Source organism: Plectropomus leopardus, chromosome 22 (assembly GCF_026936395.1).
Source record: "Plectropomus leopardus strain MGB_pleo_1.0 chromosome 22, ASM2693639v1, whole genome shotgun sequence".
Classification (NCBI taxonomy): domain Eukaryota; kingdom Metazoa; phylum Chordata; class Actinopteri; order Perciformes; family Serranidae; genus Plectropomus; species Plectropomus leopardus.
This window is the reverse complement of record NC_142197.1, coordinates 19,554,739-19,575,000: the sequence shown is the minus strand read 5'-3', so window position 1 is coordinate 19,575,000 and position 20,262 is coordinate 19,554,739. Positions and strand designations below refer to the sequence as shown.

The 20,262-nt window shown below is 40.0% G+C and overlaps 1 protein-coding gene across 3 annotated transcripts in view; it reads left to right on the top strand.

The window, feature by feature from the left end:
- Positions 1-20,262, top strand: part of dock4b (dedicator of cytokinesis 4b) — a 208,667-nt gene that overhangs the window by 13,311 nt on the left and 175,094 nt on the right. For 2 of the 3 annotated variants that reach the window (XM_042511800.2, XM_042511799.2), the window contains exon 2: positions 5,595-5,661. The gene's annotated coding sequence lies outside the window, so the exon portion shown is untranslated. Of the gene's footprint in view, positions 1-5,594; positions 5,662-10,615; positions 10,757-20,262 lie in introns of all 3 variants that reach the window. The other variant, XM_088072897.1, reaches the window with a different exon arrangement.

Below are 20,262 nucleotides of genomic sequence, written 5' to 3'. Positions count from 1 at the left end.
AGGCTACGCTCCTGTCGATGCAATTACCCCTCCATTCATGTTTTTCAACCTCAATCTCAGAGGCATTTGTTAGTCTCCCGATATAAATTGTGGTGTGTGGCACTGTTAGGTTCCCTAACATAGATTTTAATTGATCATAGATATAATTTTTTTTATTCAGTGTGTAGCATCATGAGGATCCCAAACAAGGATTTTAATTGGTCATAGACATAAATAAAATGATAATAATAATAATAATAATAATAATAATAATAATATTGAGAGTTGAAGAAGATCAGTCAAAAACACCTGTGTACCCCAACTCTATGCTGCCTTTCCAACTTCAAACCTAATCGCACTCACAGCAGAAAGTCACTGTGTCTCATCCTGTCTTTAAATACCTATTTCCAAATTGGTGTCCTGGGCGGTCATCCAATAAAACATCAGGATATATTTGAATTTTAAGAAGCTGGCCACCTTTGACTGACACTGCTTGCGCTGGGTCTACTGCAATAATAAGTTGCTTCTGTTTACCCTTAATGTTATTTTAAGGTGAGCTTTGTCTTGCTCAAAAGGTGGGATCATCAGTTTGCTGCAGAATCTGAATAGGAATCTGCACTGAAAGCATTTTGCACTCCAGGTATAAGCTTATCTGAGTCCTGGGAAAAAAAATCCATTAAGTCCCGCAAGCACATACTCGAGTGCACACACACACATACACAAAGCTGATAAGGTAATGTCATTGTCATCTGGGCATCTGATTAAGTAGATTAAAAACACATTTTAGTGGCTTAGTGTGGCTTTGCTGGCTTTGCGTGGGGGGGTAAATGGCACCCTCTGCGTCCTTGTTACCTTCTCCAGAGGTAGTTGCTATTTTCCACCTGCAGTTGTTTGACAAAATACTGTAGTCTGTTGTAAACACTTGCAAAACCAAACCAATCACCCAGAGGCAGCAAGATCCATGACGGCATAACGATGCATCACCTGCAGTTCTGTGCCTGGGACCCATTAACTCATGATCCGTCCATGCCCATCACCGTCATCAAGACATATTTTCACCTGTTGGGGTGTATGTTCCAAACAAACTTTTTTGTGCTATCGCTCATGTGGCCAAGTCTTAGAAACAAACAAAACAGCCTCTTAGATGTGAAGTCCATTTTGGAGGGCTTCAACAGAAAGATAGACTAAGAGCCCTGGGCATTGAATCAATACAGGGCTGAGCTTCCAGACAGCTTGTTCAATTCCATTTCCTCAGAAAAGCCCCTTTCCTATTATAGGAATTTCCTCTATTTCCTCCCTTCCTTCATCGCGGGAGAGATTGTGGAAAAGGTTGGAAGAAAAGCACTTGAAATAAGTTCAGACATCCTATCTAAAGGTTCATGCAGAAGGCGGTCGGTTAGTGCAGCCACCCGGAGCGGCAAGCTCAATGAATTGTTTGAAGTTAAAAGACTGTTGAGTTTGAAGCTATTAGACTCATTTGAAATGGCAATCTTCTCCTTTGCTTACCCTAAGGTTGAAATCTGAGACATTGTTAATATAGTTGTACATACTATGTAGGTTGTCGGCCTCAGTTCAATGCACAGGAAAAAGCTCATAAACAACGCCATTAAACATAATAAGATATCTTAAAAGGACAGTTCACCCTAAAATAAAAATGTGATATTTTCCCCCTTACTTGTAGTACTATCTATCAATCTAGTTTGTTTTGGTGTAAGTTGCCAAGTGTTGGAGATATCGTCCATAGAGATGTCTGCCTTCTTTCCAGTATAACAGAACACAATGGTGCTCGGCTTGTGGTGCTCAAAGCGCCAAAAAAATACATTTAAATAACTCAACAGCAATGTCTCTCTACAAAATTCATGACCCAACAGGTCAAGATAATCCACAGAATTATGTTCCCATGAAATTTTGTTACACATTCCTTGGAAAAGTAATGTATCAAAATTTGTAAATATATCCCACGTATTAATAAGACAGTATTTTGTGTATAACTCACAGATTTAGGAGGGCTGTGAACATATGACCAATGCACCTATGGGAGTAAAGAAAGAAAGAGGCAAGTTGTGGTTGGGTCACAAAAATACAAGACATTCCTCCAAGACTTTCTCCAAGCAGACCAAGTGAACTTTGAGTCATTTTTATGTACATTGTCAGCATGTTTTTTTTTTTATAGCCCATACCTTCATAACTTTATATTAAGACATTCACAGGGCCCTAATTTGTGCAATATCATACAAACCGTTCTGTGTGCATTTTGAGACTTCATACAAAGTGTAGGAACTATTTTCAGACACCACTGTGCTAGCTAACATTACAGCTCAGCTAAGGAGGATGCCATTAATGTATACATCTTTTGCTGTTGTGAGATTGTCTTTCATGAGTAGATGTACGCTTCCTTCTGCACGGTGATACAGTTGGCAGGTGTAGTTCAGTATAAAGCAAATAGTTCCTATGTGAAACTCCCCACAACAAGGTCTAGTGATTATCATGAGTAACTGGGTCATGATTTCTGCAAAGAGACATTGCTGTAGAGTTTTTCAAATGTATTTGTTTTTAACACTTTGAGCACCACAAGCCGAGTGCCGTCTATTTCCATTATATTGGAGAGAAAGCATACATCTTTTTGGCTGATATCTCCAACACAGCAACTCACAGCAAAACAATCTAAATTGATAAACAGTTCTATAGGTGGGGGGAAAAATATGTTTTTTTGTATTTGTGGGTGAACTGTTCCTTTAAAGACAATGCTGTAATCATGGATGTTGCTGCAGTCTGTGTATGTCTGGGCAGACAATGGGAATCCCTTTTAAAGAGGACATTATGCCCAAAGGCTGTTAAAACAGGCAGAAATCTGTTGGGGAATCTCTTTGGCTCACCACAGCGGACGACTACACCTCATTGTTATATGCAAGCCTTCTATTCCCCATCGTATCGCTCTGCATCATGTGCATTTTTTCTTTTCATTCTCATGTGCGTACACACAAATATCTCTGCATGCCCATCTCTTCCTTTCTCCTTTTCTCTGTCTGTGTATGTGCCTGTGGGAGGCACAAAAACTTGGATATCAAGGTGCCTATCGACTCATATTACTTGTACCCTTAGAGCTGAAAAATATCAAACCTCTCTCTGGTGTTACCTAGAATGAAAATCCAAATGTGTATAAAAGACATATGAGAAGGCAAGAAGTGTGATCCTTGCAACAAGTTAGTCCATTTGTCCCTCCTGTTTTAGTGCTATACAAGTCCCCTCTGCTTTTTCACTGCTTCTGACATGTAAATATTATTTCTTACAAAGTAAACTGTGAATAAAACAACAATAAGTCAAACTCTGCCTCAAGCAAGTATTTAACATGACCTAAGCTCAGTCTGTATAAATCTCACTGACTCGAGACAGGATTTGTTGTGTGATTTTGCATTCATTCAAGGCTGTTAGTGCTGCCTCTGTTTACTACACCACACAGCATCAATGCACCTGCTCTCGCTGTACAGAGGACATCTAGTGTGCATCCATTTTCAAGTCCATAATAATCCATTTTAAAGGAGGGACAGTGCATGGGTTGTTCAATCATACTACCCACACTCAGAGCACAGCATAGTCATCAGGGCGTAATCACAGTATAGCTGTATGTGATATTTGCAACAATCCACAGATGGCACACTGGGTCATTGATGGCAGATCGAGGAGAAATGAGCGAGCATCACAGCACATCAAGCTAAGCTAATATGATCTTATATAGGGAAACAGCTGTATGTTTTGTATCTGTTGATAAAACCCAACATTTATCTATAAGGGCTGGAATATATATTAAAAGAGCTGTGTGTAGGATTTATTTAGCATTGAGAATTGCAGATTGCAAGAAGCTTAGACTTCTCCCATGTGCCAAGCACCTAGTTTGGATACCTTCATTGTTCAGGAGGTTTTTACCAGGAGCTGAATTATCCACACAGGCCTCCTCTTCTCCAAAACAAACAGATTCTGTCATTCAAATCATTAAAAACACTGAATGAGGCAGTTTTACATTAAAAAACAGTGTTTTCCAAATGATGTTTGGCTCATCACAGAGGGGCTGCTAACTATGGTGGCTGAAGAAAAAAACAACAACAAAAAAAAAAACAGTTATGGCCCCAATTTAGAGCCAGTGTTTGGCTTGTCTGTTACGGGCTACTGTAGAACATGATGAGCACTGTGGATAAAGCCTCGCTCACTATATAGATCTAAGTGGCTCATTCACAGGTAATGAAATCACCACAGTTCTTATTTTCAGGTGATTATACACTAAAGAAAGCATATATTATGTTCCATGTCTGGCAGTATAGCCCCCAAATCCTTTACGCTGGACTTTAAGGACTGTAGTTGAGAAATATGTGCATATATATGTAGTCTTGAGTTACTTCAACATCACTGCTGATCACTAAATTGGACCTGAGATTTCAAATTTTCACAGAAAGCCTGTGGTGAGAACTTGCATGGAGTTTGAAAGACAACTGCTGAGTTGTATCATGGGAAATGTAGGATCAAGAGTTAAGGGCTAAAAGTCACGCTGTGTCAACCTCTGCTGCCTCGCTTTCTTTTAAGTCCTTGCACTTTAGCTTCTTATGAATGTGCAATACTAAATCACCCTTCTGTGAATGAAACTCTGTATTTCCAGTATGAGTGCTTCTTAATCCTAATGATTCTGATTCACTTTTTCTTTTTTCCTTTTTACATTCATCAGGAAAGAAAATCTATATTTGTCAAAGTCATGTCTGTCTGACTGTGAGTGACCAGACACTGGACAGGGACTCAGAGCTTCCATCAAATTCTGCACATTAAAAAAACATGATATTACCCATCTGAATAGCTTAGTCTGTTTTGTGTTTTGCTGTCCACCGTCACCAATCTGCTAATCATAAATCATCCAGCTTTGCTGAAACCAAATCAGATACACTGTCACGGTGATTGGTTTTCGTTTGGTAGCGTTGCCAGAAAGTTTGGCTGAAATAAGACAATGGTGGTTCCAAAGGCAAAAGACTTCAAAGAAGATACAAACTGAGACACAGCCTCAATATATGTCCAAGTTCCTTTGGCCGTCTCTGTCCAGGAAGTTTGTTGGGAAACTCTGTGCTGTCATCTGGTGTCCAGTGAAGTTTCTGTTCTCTTTTTGGACTTCTGCTTTTGGCAGCATCATTAACTTAGATAAACACAGATAACAGAGCCGAGGTACCTCATCTACCCTTGAGGTGAGACACTTATAAAAGAGAGCAAGTGATATAAAGCACTGGGTTCATTTATATGAATGTGTGTGCGTGTGAGTGCCGCAAAAGGTTGCACGGACTCTGCCATGTAGACCTTTTTGGAGTTGCCTGGCAACCTTTTAGCCACAAAGAGGAGGAAGTTTAGTGCTTGTTATGACGTCTTATGTAACCACAGGGATAAGTTTCAAGACAAAGAAAGAAATAATCCATTCCCACAGCTTGTTCTCTTTATTTGTGTCTGGGGAAATAAATGAAAGAAATAATGTGCTGGATTAACTCTCTTTTACATTCACTCAAAATAGCTTTTGCTTTATGTAAACTCCCAAATGGTTACCCATTTCAATCCATTCTTTATCCATGATAATGTTTTCTTTTCTGTAGGTCAGCACCAGCTGTGCGCTGCAGGGTGGCGTGCAGTGGAGCCATGAGAACCTCCGGTGAACCTGCGGTGAGTCTTGGTTGGGGGGATTCTCCTTTCCTATGCTGCCTGCCTGGGGAACCTAGAAGCTTGGGATAAACACAGCCCCTGGGTACCCTGAGCTAGATTCGCCAGCAGTGTGGAAGATTATAACACCGGGGTAGAGAGGGGAAGAAAAAAGGGGGATAAAAAGCATAGAAAGAGAGCAGGGGAATCTGGAGAAAAAGCAAAAGAACAGAGAAGTGGGCAGCAGCTGGAGATGATTACGACTCCCAGGTTGAATCTCTTACCATGCTCCAATTCCCTTGTTTGCTTGTTCACTTGATCATCGTTCACTTGCACACCTTAACCATTGCACATGCTCACCTGTGGTGCGCTGAAAGCCATATGGCTATTTCCAATAAACCAAATATTGCATTTATGAAACAGGGAGTGGTGAACATTATAATTCTTTTTGCTTTACAAAGGTACCGAAATATATCATATAAGCTAACTTAATAACTTAAGATAATAAGTTCTGTGTTATGCCAGCAAAATGAAGGGGAAAATAAACAATAACAAAAATGAAGACAAAATACTAGCTTGCACACATTCACCAGTGAGAAATCCATTCAACATAGAAAAGGGAAGCCTGCCAATTTTTCCTTAAGCCTCAACATAGCCTAATAGCACAATATAGCCACAAAACATAATTTTGATTTATTATGAGAACTGGATTAGCATTCAAGGTGGGGCCCCATTCATTCCTATAAAAAATGCTCAATGATGCATGAAGCAAAAATGTCTATTTCCAATGAATGAAATTACCCAGATCTTTTGCAGTATGAGGCCCATGGAGCATAGTAACTAGAGACTCAGTGGCCAACTGTGTGGCCAAGGGGCTAACTTTCCCCAGCAGAATGGCTGATTTCCAATTTAGCGCTCCCCTAACTTGATTGGGAATAAAATTATTTAATCTTGCAGGTCTTTTTAAATAGATCAAATTGCGTTAGTAAAATGAGTCATTTTGCAGGGCTTGTGACATTTACAAAACAAACAAACAAACAAACAAAAAAACATGTCCACTGATTTACAGACATCTCTTTCCAAATGTAAGTCTATGGTAAAATGTATCATCACATGATGGACCCGGACTGTGTAATTCCATTGTTTGGCCATTTAGCCACTTTTTTAGCAATCGTCTTTCTTAAGACACATAAAAGCTTTGAAGTTCGCAGTGGAGTACTTACCAAAGTATTTTATGTTGTAGAAGAAAACGTAAAAGTCTCTTAAGGTTGTGTTAACCCCAGACATTACTTCAGGCTCCGAACAAAAAACTTTGGCAAGAGGGAGCCAGAGGTGCTGAAATGCTAACATATTTCCAGGTTTTAGGACTCGTTACTTGGGTTCTCTTTTCCCAACCTAATAAGAAAAACACATTTTTAAGTGGAAAGGAGCTTTGACATTTCTACAGCATGTGTGCTAATGAAGTGTCATGAATTTTAGATTTGCTTCATTCAGCCAGCACAGTAGGACTATACAGACAAAAACCGATGGATGCATTCTGTGCAGAATATCTCAATATAATATAATGCTGTATGTCGTGGTGGATGGTATGAAAACAGCAGGACCTTAAAGATGTGCATATGGATAAACTAAACTAGACTATGTATCATAAATGTCACTCTGCACACGCTCATTTGGTATTCAGTTAGTATGTTCATTCAGGCATCTTGATGGCATACTAATTTCCTCCACTGACACAGCCCTTGCCGTGCTCTGTGTCTGAGCTCTAACATTATTGCCAGGGGCCACAAACAAAGATAAGTATATCAGAGCTTCCTGGCAACTCACCTCTGAGCTCTGAGGATTGGGTGAATAGATAAATAAAGAGTATGAGAGAAGGGTGCGAGAAATGAAAGGAGCTGGGGATCGCATTATTTTTGGGAGGGTGAAGGAGTGATGCTGTGAATGCACAAATGTGTGATAGAAGAAGAAACAAGCAGTCATGGCAGGAAGCATGGGGAGGTCAAGTGAGCAAGTCAGGGCAGAGATACGAGTAAGGATAGAGACAGAGAAATATAGTAATGGCTGTGGGCAGTATTTAAATGAGTCTGTGTGGCGGTCCAGTGCACAGATTGACTGTGAATTATTACCACTGTATGCTCAGTGGAGCTGCTTGCCTGCTAGGCCAATGGGCACTCAGTAATTCACAGAGACAGAAACAAAGAAAGGAGGGCAGGGAATTAGGAAACCCTAAAAGATAATGTTAAATTACATATTAAGTGTTTCATCAAAGGTGATGAGTAACTTTGTGATTTGTCACCTCTATGGTGGACAATCTCCAGTCAGTTCAAATTTGGTATAGTTTCATATGGTGTCTCAATGGGCTTTACAAGCGGTGATGTTTCCCAATTCAGCCAACACTTTCTCAATGAAAACAGAAATGTACACACAGATTTCGTGAGTGCGTAAATTCAAACAGACACCCCAGATGGTAAGAGGTGCGCTAGGAGCCGTAAATGAGAAAATGGCAGCTGTGCACCTAAATAGAAAATTTTAACAGTTTTAGAAAATGCAACAAACTGTTTAATGAAAATATCTAAACATATGATTATCCCACATTCTCAGTGTTTTGCAGTCTTGCTTCCCATTTTGTCTCACCCTGCCTCATATTGTCTGTGTGTACTTGTACTTGCTACATAATGAGGACCAAAACATGTTTATAATCAACAAAGTGAGGACATGTTTAGACAGTGGGGACATTGTGGCTGGTCCTTACTTCTTCAAATGGTATTTTGAGGGTTAAGACTTGGTTTTAAGGTTTAGGTTACACTTAGCGTTAGGTTAGGCTAGGAGTAAGGCATTTATTGTGATGTTCAAAGTTAGGGTAAGAGGCTGGGGGTGCATTAGGTCAACAAGGGTCCTCATAGAGATAGAAGCATGTATGTGTGTGTGTGTGTGTGTGTGTGTGTGTGTAAAAGGAGCTTAGATCTCTAGCACAGCAGACCTGTAAGGCCGTGGGCAGAAGCAGGGCACTGGGCCCCTGAGTCCCCAAACATCAGCAATACTGCTGCCCTCAGCTAAAACACACATATACACACACTGACACACTTTGTGTCTGTACTCAAAGAGCACACGTATCTGTGTGTCTGTTATTCTTTGGTGTTTGCCCAATAATATCTGAAAAGCGATTTTAAGGATTAAGTTAAAACCTTTTTTTGTTATCAGGAACATTCAGGGGCTACTCTAATGTAACCATTACACCCTGCCATCCCAATGCAAAAAGAAACATTCTTACTGCATCAAAAAACATATAGCTTTTGGGAATGCATAAGCATTTCAGTTTTGCTGCTGTCGCTAGGGGGATGTTGCCCTTTTTGTTGTTGCTGTTTTGCATTTCTTTGTGGACATTATGCCTCTTTCAGGCCATCTTGTCTCCTTTTTTTGGTCATTTTGTGTCTCTGTTGTTTTGCCCCTTTTTGTAATTATTTTGTGTCTCTTTGCAGTTCTTTTGCTCAGTGAGCTCTTCAAGTCTCTTTCTGGTTGTTACACGCTAACTTGAGTGATATTTTTCGATTGAAGAGCAGGGGTGCCATGACACTGTGGCCCCTGGGCATGGGGCCCTGTCAGTAAACCTAGATTGAAATGACTCTGTACAAGCAGATACTTGATAGGTAACAGCTTCATTTCAGCTGTTTATGATATGTTTTCTGAACATATTTCCACAGCTTCTTCAGTTTCACCTACTTAAATTCAACCTTCCCTTTTTACTGCCATGTTATAACAGCACCTCTGTATTTTCTGTTTCACTTTGCAAATGAACATACTATAGCTACACTTAGAGAGAACACTCAGACATATTTGTTTATTGTTTGTAATGCATCTCAGTTTCAAGTCATGTCAGAGGAAAAAAAAAAATCGTCTAGAGAGCCAACAGCTCATGTTCCTGTTTTGGTGTGCAGGCTCTTACTGGCTGAATAATAAAGGTTCTTAGTTTTGTTTGGATGTAGAACAGCTGGCTCAGGAAGCTTTGTCTTTTCCCATCTGGATACTTTGTTAGCTGCCTGGCTGCTATCAGCTAAAGGAAACTCCATGGTGCAGTCCACATGGCATCTCTGCACAAAAAAAAGCTTGGTTATGCATGCCCAATCTGTGTCTGTCTTTATCTACAGTATGCTCAAATCTATACTGTTGCCTCCCTGTCTCGCCTCTCACAGCCCCCCCCCCCCCGCCAGTCTGTTTTCCTTCCTCCACTTATTGATTCTTATTTCGACACTAACACAATGTTCAAGGGAGTGTTACTTCCCGCTGAGGCAGCTGGGTGTTTGTTTGTTGGCATGTGTTTTACCCTATGTGTGTGTGTTTGTGTGTGTGTGTGGACCCCCCTCTGATCCAACTAAGGCAATAGAAGGAGGCAAGATATTACTACTTGTAGCTTGTTGACACCCTTCTGTACCAGTCTCTTTGAGCTGTTTTCTTGTGTGAGAGGTTCAGAAACATGGATGAAAAATCTGCCTTTTTTTTTTAGCTATAAATACCAAATCACGGATGTTAGGAAAGCCCACAGTTCATAAAATAAACACAACAGAAATTTTGGACAGGTCATACCATCATGTTTGACGCAAGACTATATCTGTAAATGTTACACTTACAACTGAAAATGACAACAGTCATAAACAAGTTTGCCGAATGTACATATCTCCGCAAGAAAACAGCAGACGGAATTGATTTTTTTGGGGGGGGGTTAAAATGTGGATATCACAACTTTGTGGAAATATATTAGTTATATAGTTATATAGTTATTAGTTATATAGTTTATATTAAAAAGATGTGAAAATCTAACTTTTTACAATATGTGACCTTTAATATAATCATTATTAGCTGTGTGTCTATAGTCATACTGTATATATCTGTACAATAACTGAATATTTTATAACAAATGGCAGCATTTTGACGTTGGCATTGGGATTTGACTGGTGTAATGTTTCCATTTTGTTTTCAGTATTAAAATACATCTTTGGCAGAAAAATGACAACCATGCATCCAATCCACCCCCCAACCTGCCTCATGTATAATAAAGCCCGAACTGTCTCCAGAGGACTGCAGGAGAATTCATAATTCTCCATCTTTCTCCTCCTCCAAGGTGCTTTTACCACAAATCAACCCTGGTAATGTATGCAGCCAGCAAAGAGATCAAAGATACATAGATCATATTTTGGTGTGTGCATTCGTACATGTATGTGAGCTGCTAACAGGCATGCATCTTCAAAAGCACCGTGACTAGGCCCCCGAGGCAAAAGGGCAAGGAATACGGGTTTTGATGTCAGATGCCTCTCCAGTATGTGCTGTTTTCATGCAGTCGCATTAAGCCGCTCCAGCATGAAGGTGAATCACCAAATGTGATACCTCAAAGCATTTCCAGTTTGTGACCACTGACCTCAAGTAAATAGAATTCTGCATGGCATGTTACAAGTCTTGCTAACATGGCGCTAAGGGGCCTCAGGGCTGTGTGTGTATTTAAAGTAATAGTTTGACATTTAGGGAAATGAGCTTTCTTGCAGAGAGATGAGAAGATCGATACCACTCCCATGTTTGGGCAGTAAATATGCAGCTGCAGCCAGCAGCTGGTTAGCTCAGATTAGCATAAAGACTGAAAACAGCTAACCTGGCTCTGCTCAGAGGTAAAGAAAATCTGCCTACCAGCACTAAAACTCACTCATAAACACATTATATCTCCTCTGTTTAACCTTTGCAAAAAGCATAATATAAAACTACAATTTGTGCCTTTACAGAGTCATGTGCAGTTCTATTTCGTGAAGTTTTGTTGTCACCAGTAAAGACTCCAGAAAGTCAGTGCTCCTGACAAAGAACAACACTGCATCTGAAATTGCATACAATGCACTCTATATGCACTATGGTAAATGGTAAATGGACCTGAACTTGTATCACTTATCTTTTACACTGCAAGTCACATTCAGCCATTCACACACACCTGCTAACCAATCACACACACTCACACACCAAAGGCGGGGCATTGGGAGCCACCTCCATGTTGAGAACTGTGTTTCGACAACTCTGAATTACACATGTAATTCTCAGAAGATCCCAAATACTGTTTTAATGTACTAAAGAGCATAGTGTGGAATTTTGGATGCAGTCCTAGTCTGCCTCTTATTCCATCATAAAACTGCAACTTAGGTGTTGTTCAGACAGATACGCATGTTTTTCTATTGTACTTGTAATGATTGGAGATAAACATTTCCTCTAGGAAGCAATGTTCCCCATAACACCCCTCTCAGCATAGGTAAACAGGGAAATATAACATGCTAATTAGACAGTCTTTGTAGTGTCGGTAGGCTGATGTGGTCATTGAGTCAGGCTTGCCGTTTCCTCTCCTTTCCACTTTTTCTGCTATCCTAAGCTAACTGGCTGTTGGCTGTGGCCTTAAGACTAACGGACAATAAGACTAGCGGAAGTAACATCAGTCCTGTCATCTGCATTTCAGCAAGAAAGTGTGTTTTCTAAACTGTTGAACTATTCTTTTAAAGGTTGTGTATGTGACATTCTGAGCATTAATAGAGCAGCAAGCCACTACTTGCTATGTAAAGATATAGTGGAGTATGGTGTTCTGCACTGAGAACGACTTCCAGCTATCTCTGTGTGTGTTTGAGCTTCTCTGTGGTTTGATAAGTCAGTCTGTTGCTGTTGTTTGTTTGTTTATAAAGTTGGCACCATAAGCTGCTAGCCGCCAGCTAAGCCACCTCAATGTTGAGAAACACATGCAGACAACACTGAAGTTCATAAAGAGCCCGTATGACATATTATGTAATATATCCTCCACTGACTTTGTTGAAAGACTTTAAAGTATTTACACAAAAGCACATGCAACTAGAAAATATTTATGAGCGCAAAGCAAATTGTTGCTCTAAATTGTTCTGCGATGCTTTATAACTGTTGCTAGTTTAATACCAAAGACATATTGAGGTGAATTGTGTCATTTCCTGGCTCTGCACTGCACTCATTTTATTGATTTGGTCTTTATTTTAGAGTGCTACATGTCATGTTGGGTTGATAATAGACCGGGCTGAGCGCTCAGTGAAAAATTGCTGCAATCATGGCAGGGTGCTGTTCCGAAATAGAGCAGACTGATGTAAGAAAGCAAGCTAAAGGGCTTTTAAAGGTTATGTCATCGCTTGTGACAGTTGGAGGAGAAAAGAATATCCGCCGGGACTCGGCTCTGTCTGTCAGGCCAGAGATGAGGGAGGGAGATAGAGAAACATTGAGAAAGAGAAGCAAATGTGTTTGAGAAAAATAAGAAAGTATGACAAAAGCAATGATCGCTACAATAAAAGAATTGTTGCTTTTTATCTCCTGGATTAAAGGTTGGACTGTCATCCACAGTTGGAACGAGTAAAGCTGCATCATTTCGTTTTGAGTGTAGAAGGGTTTCAATTTCCCCTCAGGGGGCTAAAAATTGGTTTTTTTTTCTTTTCATATGAACACCAAAGCACAGAAATAAATTGAAGCCCTGCTCACCAAACAAAATGGCATGTTGGACACATTCTATTTACTTCCCAGAGGGATGTACAATGTTGAGAACTGAGGGATGACAAGTCCGTCTGGATTAAACACACACTACCTGAGGTGATAAATCATAATCGTGGGAACACAGCCGCTGTTTGGCTTCAAATATATATTTCTCCAGGTGCCAGTCCATCAGTCTATCTTTCTATCACTCACCTTAGCTCTCATATACCAGTTCATCCACCGGGATATGGTCATCTCCCTTGTAGCTGCATCTCAAATATTAATCGTAAAAGACAGCAGTGCATGCTCTGGTCACAGGAGACACCTAGCAGTCAAGGTTTAAGGACAGCAAATGAAACCATGAGGGCCTGACACAGAAGCACAGGCAGGCCTGGTATCCAGCTGCCCTGACATTTTAGAAAAGAAGAGGCTTTTTGATGTGGGAGGCAGAACGGAGCAGTGTGTTGTTTTTTTCTGTCTCTCTGCTGCTACAAATCTGTCCAGAGCTGTCTCTCGCTCTCCGCCTCTCACTGTACGTCTGTCTTTGTCTCTTTCAGTTTCATAATTTCACTCCTTTATCTCTTTTTCCTGCCTATCCTGTGTTTCTATCTTTCTGTTTCTGCATGCTTGAAATAGGCCGCTGCGTATGAGTGCGGGTTGAGGATATCTCTGCATTGCACTCCTGTCTGCAGTGAGTAGAGCGGCAATTCACAGACCCCCCCTCACCTTGCTGTCAGAGGGTTATCAGGGTAAAACCTGGTGTGTCTCCCACCGAGCCAGAAGGCACACATTTCCCCTCCGCCAGCTTTCATCTGTGCCTTAATGCAACTGCACTGAAAGCTGTTATTTATTTGCTACTCTGTCACATTAATTTTCTGCCCTTTTTCTCCTACTTGAAACCCCAATTTCTAACCATCAATTTGAATCATTTTTGTATCCATTGAACATTTGATGCTCAAAGTGTTGCACAAGAACACACATGCTTTAGTGTTAATTTATGTCGATTTTTTAGTGACAAGTATTGACACGTGTTGATTGGACTGTTGCTTGTTCACTGATGGGGGCCGATACAGCTGCCGGGTTGAATGTTAGAAGTTATGTTAAAAGTGTCCCCTTGATTCTCATGGTGCAGACAATTACATCGACTGACACAATGCTGAATTTACATCCTGACTTTTATTAGCAATCACTGCATTTACACATAAAAAAATCTTGTTTATGATTGAGTTTTTTGAATATTCTGCTAATATGTGAACAGCATATTCCACTTATGAGAAACCAAAATATTGCTAGCTGGAGAACTCTGAAAGAAACTGGGATGTGTATGTGGAATGCAAAATATCTGACAAATATGTGTTCATGTAGACGGCAGTGGTCATTATCAGCTATGCATCCCAACATGTGGACGGTTAATTCTTTATGCTATATAACCAATTTTTTCCATTCTGGCATTATTAAAATTTCTTTGTCATCTCCTAAGGTCATATCTGGCTTAGACTATGCGATGCTGCCTCCACGATCTCCAGTGGTGCTTCTCTGTTCATCCATATCCGTAAGCTTTCAAAAAAAACATGCACAAATATCGACGAAATGATCACAGAGTATGGACAGGAGGCGCCATCTGTTTCTTTCTCCATATCTCACACTGGGCATAAATGAGCTCTTACTCAAATGCTCTCCACCTATACTCTACTTTTTTTTCTTAAGTGTGCTTGGTGCCCCTAGGTGGCTGCCTATGTCAACTATAATTTCCACCACTGATTGTCAGCGCATTGAAAATACACTGAAACTCAGACTTTGTGTTGGTCTGTTGTTTATGACTGTGCTGCACAAGGACTTGTAAATGATACATACTGTATATGCAACATGTGACTCAGTGTGCTTGATAGAACTTCCCAAGGCAGTAAATCTAGGCTGTTTCATATCCTGCTGTGATTTGTAATTCTGTTGCCTTATCTGTCCGGATCAGTCTTTCCTGCTTCTGGTTTTGCTGACAGGCTAAAGCCACTCTGTAGTGCTCAACCATGCTCAAAAACACAAATGCAGACATTCATATACACACATAGCCATAACATTTGCTCTTCTTTGGATGGTGCCTTTCAAAACCCAACAAATTTTACATGTCACTGCAGACTTGGAAAGATGCAGTTGATTTTCTCTCTTTGGAGCTAATTTAGAGACTGTCCAACTACCATATGAGCTCATCATAATAACAATGACCAACATAATCATATAATGTCGGAAACCAGATCTTGATCACCACCAAAATTTAATTAACCGATCCGTTGACCTTGTGTTATCTCTCCACCAAATCCGAGTTAAATAAAATGAAGAGCAGTAATGCAAGTTTATTAACTGCAAAAAAAGAAAAAAATAGATAGTTAAGCCAGCTGAGAGATCCAAGGCAAATCCAAGGCACATACCATATTATTGTGTTTGTGTGTTTCCTAAGTTGTTTAACTGTGTTAATTTCTCAGCAGCACTTGTCCTTGTTAATGATAAATACAATATTTTGATTAAAAAAATGATCATAATTTTAATAAGGGGGGAGGGGCAAACCTAGTGCCCCCAAATGTGCTAAATCTGGCACTGAAAAGTCCCAATTACACATAAGTTTGACTAACAAATGTCATGCATAGACTCCCACATTCTCACAAAGTCTTTCACATCGGCTACTTTACATATCCACTGGGATCACACACTGTATGCCATAAAAATCGGTATAATATAATCAGAGCAATATGGAAATTCATAATTTCTTTATATGTTTCTGGATATCGGCTTATCCTCTCTGCAGTCATGTGTTTCTTAGAGATAACCTAACTGCTGACTTTCAGCTGATTCTAAGCATTAGCGATTACAGTGTGTTATTCCAGCCCATCAGGTTGATAGCACTGCATGTTGTCACAGGTGTCACAAGCTACAGTTAAACGTGTCAGCATGTTTTTATGTTATTAGTCCATGTAAACATGCAGCCGTGGTAATTATACCCCTCATGACATTTTTATGCAGAGAGGACCTAATGCATCAGAAAAGCAGAAATTATCAGCTCACCTGCTAGTAAATCTTATACACCAGCTCTTTATGCGGATTACAGGATGTAGGTGGGGCGGTTACACTCATCGCAGCACAGACTGCTCCTCACACCAACACCCACAGACCAACAGGCGGACAGAACAGCTAAACACCAACCAGAAAAGAGCAAACAGCACTTAGCTGAGAGCTGGTCGGGCTATTGCCAGTCTGTGGTTTTGCAGATATGAGTAAGATAGATGACTAGGCATAGAAACAAAAGATTGCATGTTTGTGTACATGTTATTTAATCTGGTGCTGAAGTAACTCAAATCAGGAAACTCTGTATAGTTGAATCATTCTTCCCTTTAGTTTCTTTTTATTGGATTTTCTGTCAGTAGAGTTTTAGTTCTGTGCTTTTTATTACTAATCTGTACAGTTTTATACTTCTGTATTTCTAATAATGCACTTTTAGCACTGAAAAAATGTTGTCACTTCCCTTACAGCTAATTTTTCATAGGAAAGTCCATTGCTTTTGCTGAAACAACAAAAGTAATACTTTTATGAGTTTGGACTGATTTTAGTTTAAAATTTTCCTTTTCCAGCACATTGTTGATTTTCCAGCTAAAATAACAGTTGTCTCTAGCTAATTCTTATCTGTTAGGTAGCCATTTGAAATAACATCAGCTCTTTTTGTTAGACATCTCCAGCTGACTTTTTAATTTTTCACGTTGACCAATTCTAAATCAGAAACCCTTTCAAAAGATCTTAAATGAGCAGCTGAAGTGATATCATGCTGAAAGCAAAGAAACAGCTCTGGTAAGACAGTGTAGGACTAGCTACTCCTGGTATTATATAGGGAAACAATAATAACTGAATCACAATATTTGCACTGCCTCAATGATTTCATCACCTTATCTTACTGTCAGACAGCACTTGCCATCGGGGAATCAATCTCAAGCCACCAGACTTCATTGAAAAACAGTAATTTTACTTTGCAAAACATGGGAGTTGGTAGTCCTCTGCTGCCTTGATTAATTAAATAATGAAGTCGTGTGGAGAAAATATTCCCAAAATAGTCTTAACCATTTTTTTCCACTGGATCTTTTTATCTGGCTAAAGTACATCTTGCTGCTGGCCCCATCCACAGTATTAGTACATTACTTGACTTCTGTGTCGGTAAGACTCAACACAGTATATAACCCATCGATATTGTCAAATTGGTCAAACCACTGTTTTCAAATGTATATTTTTAAACATATATTTTATATAGTTTTTTTCTTTTTTTCTGTGTGCGTGTGTGTGTGTGCTGTCAATTGATGAGATGAAACATGTTTGTGGGTTGGTGGGTAGGTGTGGGGAGGGGACACATTGCCAAGGATTGCTTTCAACTTGCTAACAGATACAGCCATTTATGACAGCCATCTGTCTGACATGTATGTGTGTGTGTGTGTGTGTGTGTGTGTATCCACTCGCAGGCACAATTATGTTTTCGCTGGTGGGTGTCAGGGTCCAGGTGGCCGTATAGTGTAATATTGCGCCCACAGTGTGCAACAGTGCGGGGGGACGTGGGAGCCCTGCAGACCATGTTAGTCATAAAAACACATTCTTAAATGCCCGATCAGAGGCCTGCAGTTATCATGAACCAAAAACTGTAAGCTGAGAAACAATGTAGCATCAAGGGTTGCAGCTCACCTAGGGTTTATATCAAAAGAAAGTGGTTTAACTGACCGCATCCAATACAGTTTTTCCTCTTTTATGGTAAAGAAGGAAAAGTGTTAAAATAAAAACGTCTTTATTGTTATCAGTGTGGCAAATGGCCATATGATATATACTGTGGGCAGCTGAAGAGCTTCAGTGTTCAGAAGCTTGCTGTAGTAAAAAGCTGATGAAAAGACTACTTCATAGAGGAGATTGCACATGAAGTTTGGTGTAAAGAGGACTGAGCTGCTCCTTTTAACTCCACTTGTTGCTATCTTGAAACAAGATCTGGGTTCAGTTCTGATGAACTTCAAAGATGTTGGGAACGTGATGAAAACTGAAACCCTTTTGTGACCAAAGAAGCAAGGGTTTCTTTTCAAAAATGCAAAAAGCCGCTGGAAACAAGCATTAGCCGCTCATTAAAAAAAATAGTATCTTGCCCAACTGCAGTGACTCCCAAGCTTTGATAGTACACGTTTTGGGTATATCAGAGAAGCAGTTAAACTACAGTTGTAGATAAGAGAGAACACGAGAGGAAACACTGTACTTCTCAGTCTTTTGATTCCCACGGCTGAACACTTGCAGGTGACAGGATCCATTCCTGTACTGCAAATCATGTTTCATAGCTTCTGAGTTTGGTTTTGCATATCAAACCAATGAAAAATCATCCAATGGTGCATTCCGTGTTGAAGCTCAGGAGCGAGACGAAGGAGGTCTATTTTTACATCCAGCCAAAACAAGGTTTGATGTGAGGGCCCACCAGAGAGGAGGGAAAAAAGTTAAGCTGATATGCTGTTCTCATCCAGAGTCTCTAGGATCCATGGATGTTGCTGGTTCATGTTGCTCAGATGGAGACAGTAAAGGATAATGCTCAGATATTTAGTAAAACATAACCTTCTATTGGTTGTGAAGGATTTTTAGCAGCAGTGTGTGGCCTCGAAGGATGGTTGCTGGTTCCACTACTTAGGTCCAGACTGAAATATCTCAAAATCTAAAAGGTGGATTGCCATTTGCAGATACAATCACAGTCCCTAAAGGATGAATCCTAATGACTTTGGTGCTCTCTGACTTTTCCCTTGCATCACCATTAGGCTTACATCTGGGCTATTTAATAAATTATCTTGACAACTATTGGATAACATGTGGTACACACATTTATATTCCCCTCAGGATGATTTCTTAGAACTTTTGCCATCCCTAAACTTTTCATAAAATTCAATCATCCGTCAAAATGAAAATGTGTCCAATACTTTGGACACTAATGACAATCCCATTAGTTGCAGCAGTACTTTGTGTTTAGCACACATTAGCAAGTGGTACCATGCAAAATTACTAAACGTACATCAGCATGTTAGCATTGCAATTACTTCCCTGTAAGCAAATTTTAAGAAAACTTTTGAAATGGCAGAACAAAAGAAATGCATCATCAACTGGATTGGACAGAGTAAACTAGGCTCCACAAAGCGTTTTGTCACAATTTGGTGGTATAGACTACGCTTGAAATGAATCAGAGCTGAGCAAACACTGCCCTTAATTGGTTGGAAGGTTTGAAGTTCTGATTTATTCTTTTTTCCCATTTAAATTTATTAAGTTATTCAGCTGAGTTATTCTGACTTTTTCACGGTGCTTGTACTGCTTTGTAGGTCCTTCGATATTGGCGTCTGCTTAAGTGTGAAATACAGAATGTACTTCACAAGTGTCCCATGTTTGTACATACACGAGTGTATATTCACACTTTTGTGTGAATATGAATGGGCTTTTATGGGTGGATTACATCCTAAGACGGAATTGTATAGACAGTGCAAAGTGACTAATCCCTTTCTAAGCTACAGTAAACGTGCCAATACTGTAAATGTGATGTCTAGGAAAAGCAAAGTAATTAGGTACACCATTTCTATTAGAAGGTCCTTTATTGGAGCTATTGAATTGTGAAATTCCTCCTTCTTATGGTTCAATGTACAGACGGATGTTTTTCTTATAAGACACAGCCTATTTTCATGGCTATATTTAGAGGCCTGTTTTTACTGGAAGTGAGGATATTACCCGCTGTTCGTGAGCTGAGGGAGGCATATGTCCCCACCCCCCCATCTGACCCACACTTCCTGGTGTGAATTAAATCAAAGCTGAGAAGTGCTGAGAAGAGGTGATAGGCAGTGGTCTCTTGAGATAAGCCACTGTCATTTTTGCTCCAACCCGCCAGCCTTGTGTAGTGTCACTTTTTTACAAATAAACTGGTTGTAGTTGTAGTGGTTTGATGTCCAAAGGGTTGTCCTTCAATGAAACCTAACTGCCCTACTGTGGCTTTAAAACACATCACTGACCATGTCGTCTCACATCTCCTTTGTTATAGAACTTGTTTTTGCACCAAATGCAACAGAGTCTTAGCTGGTGCTAGAACAATAACAAATC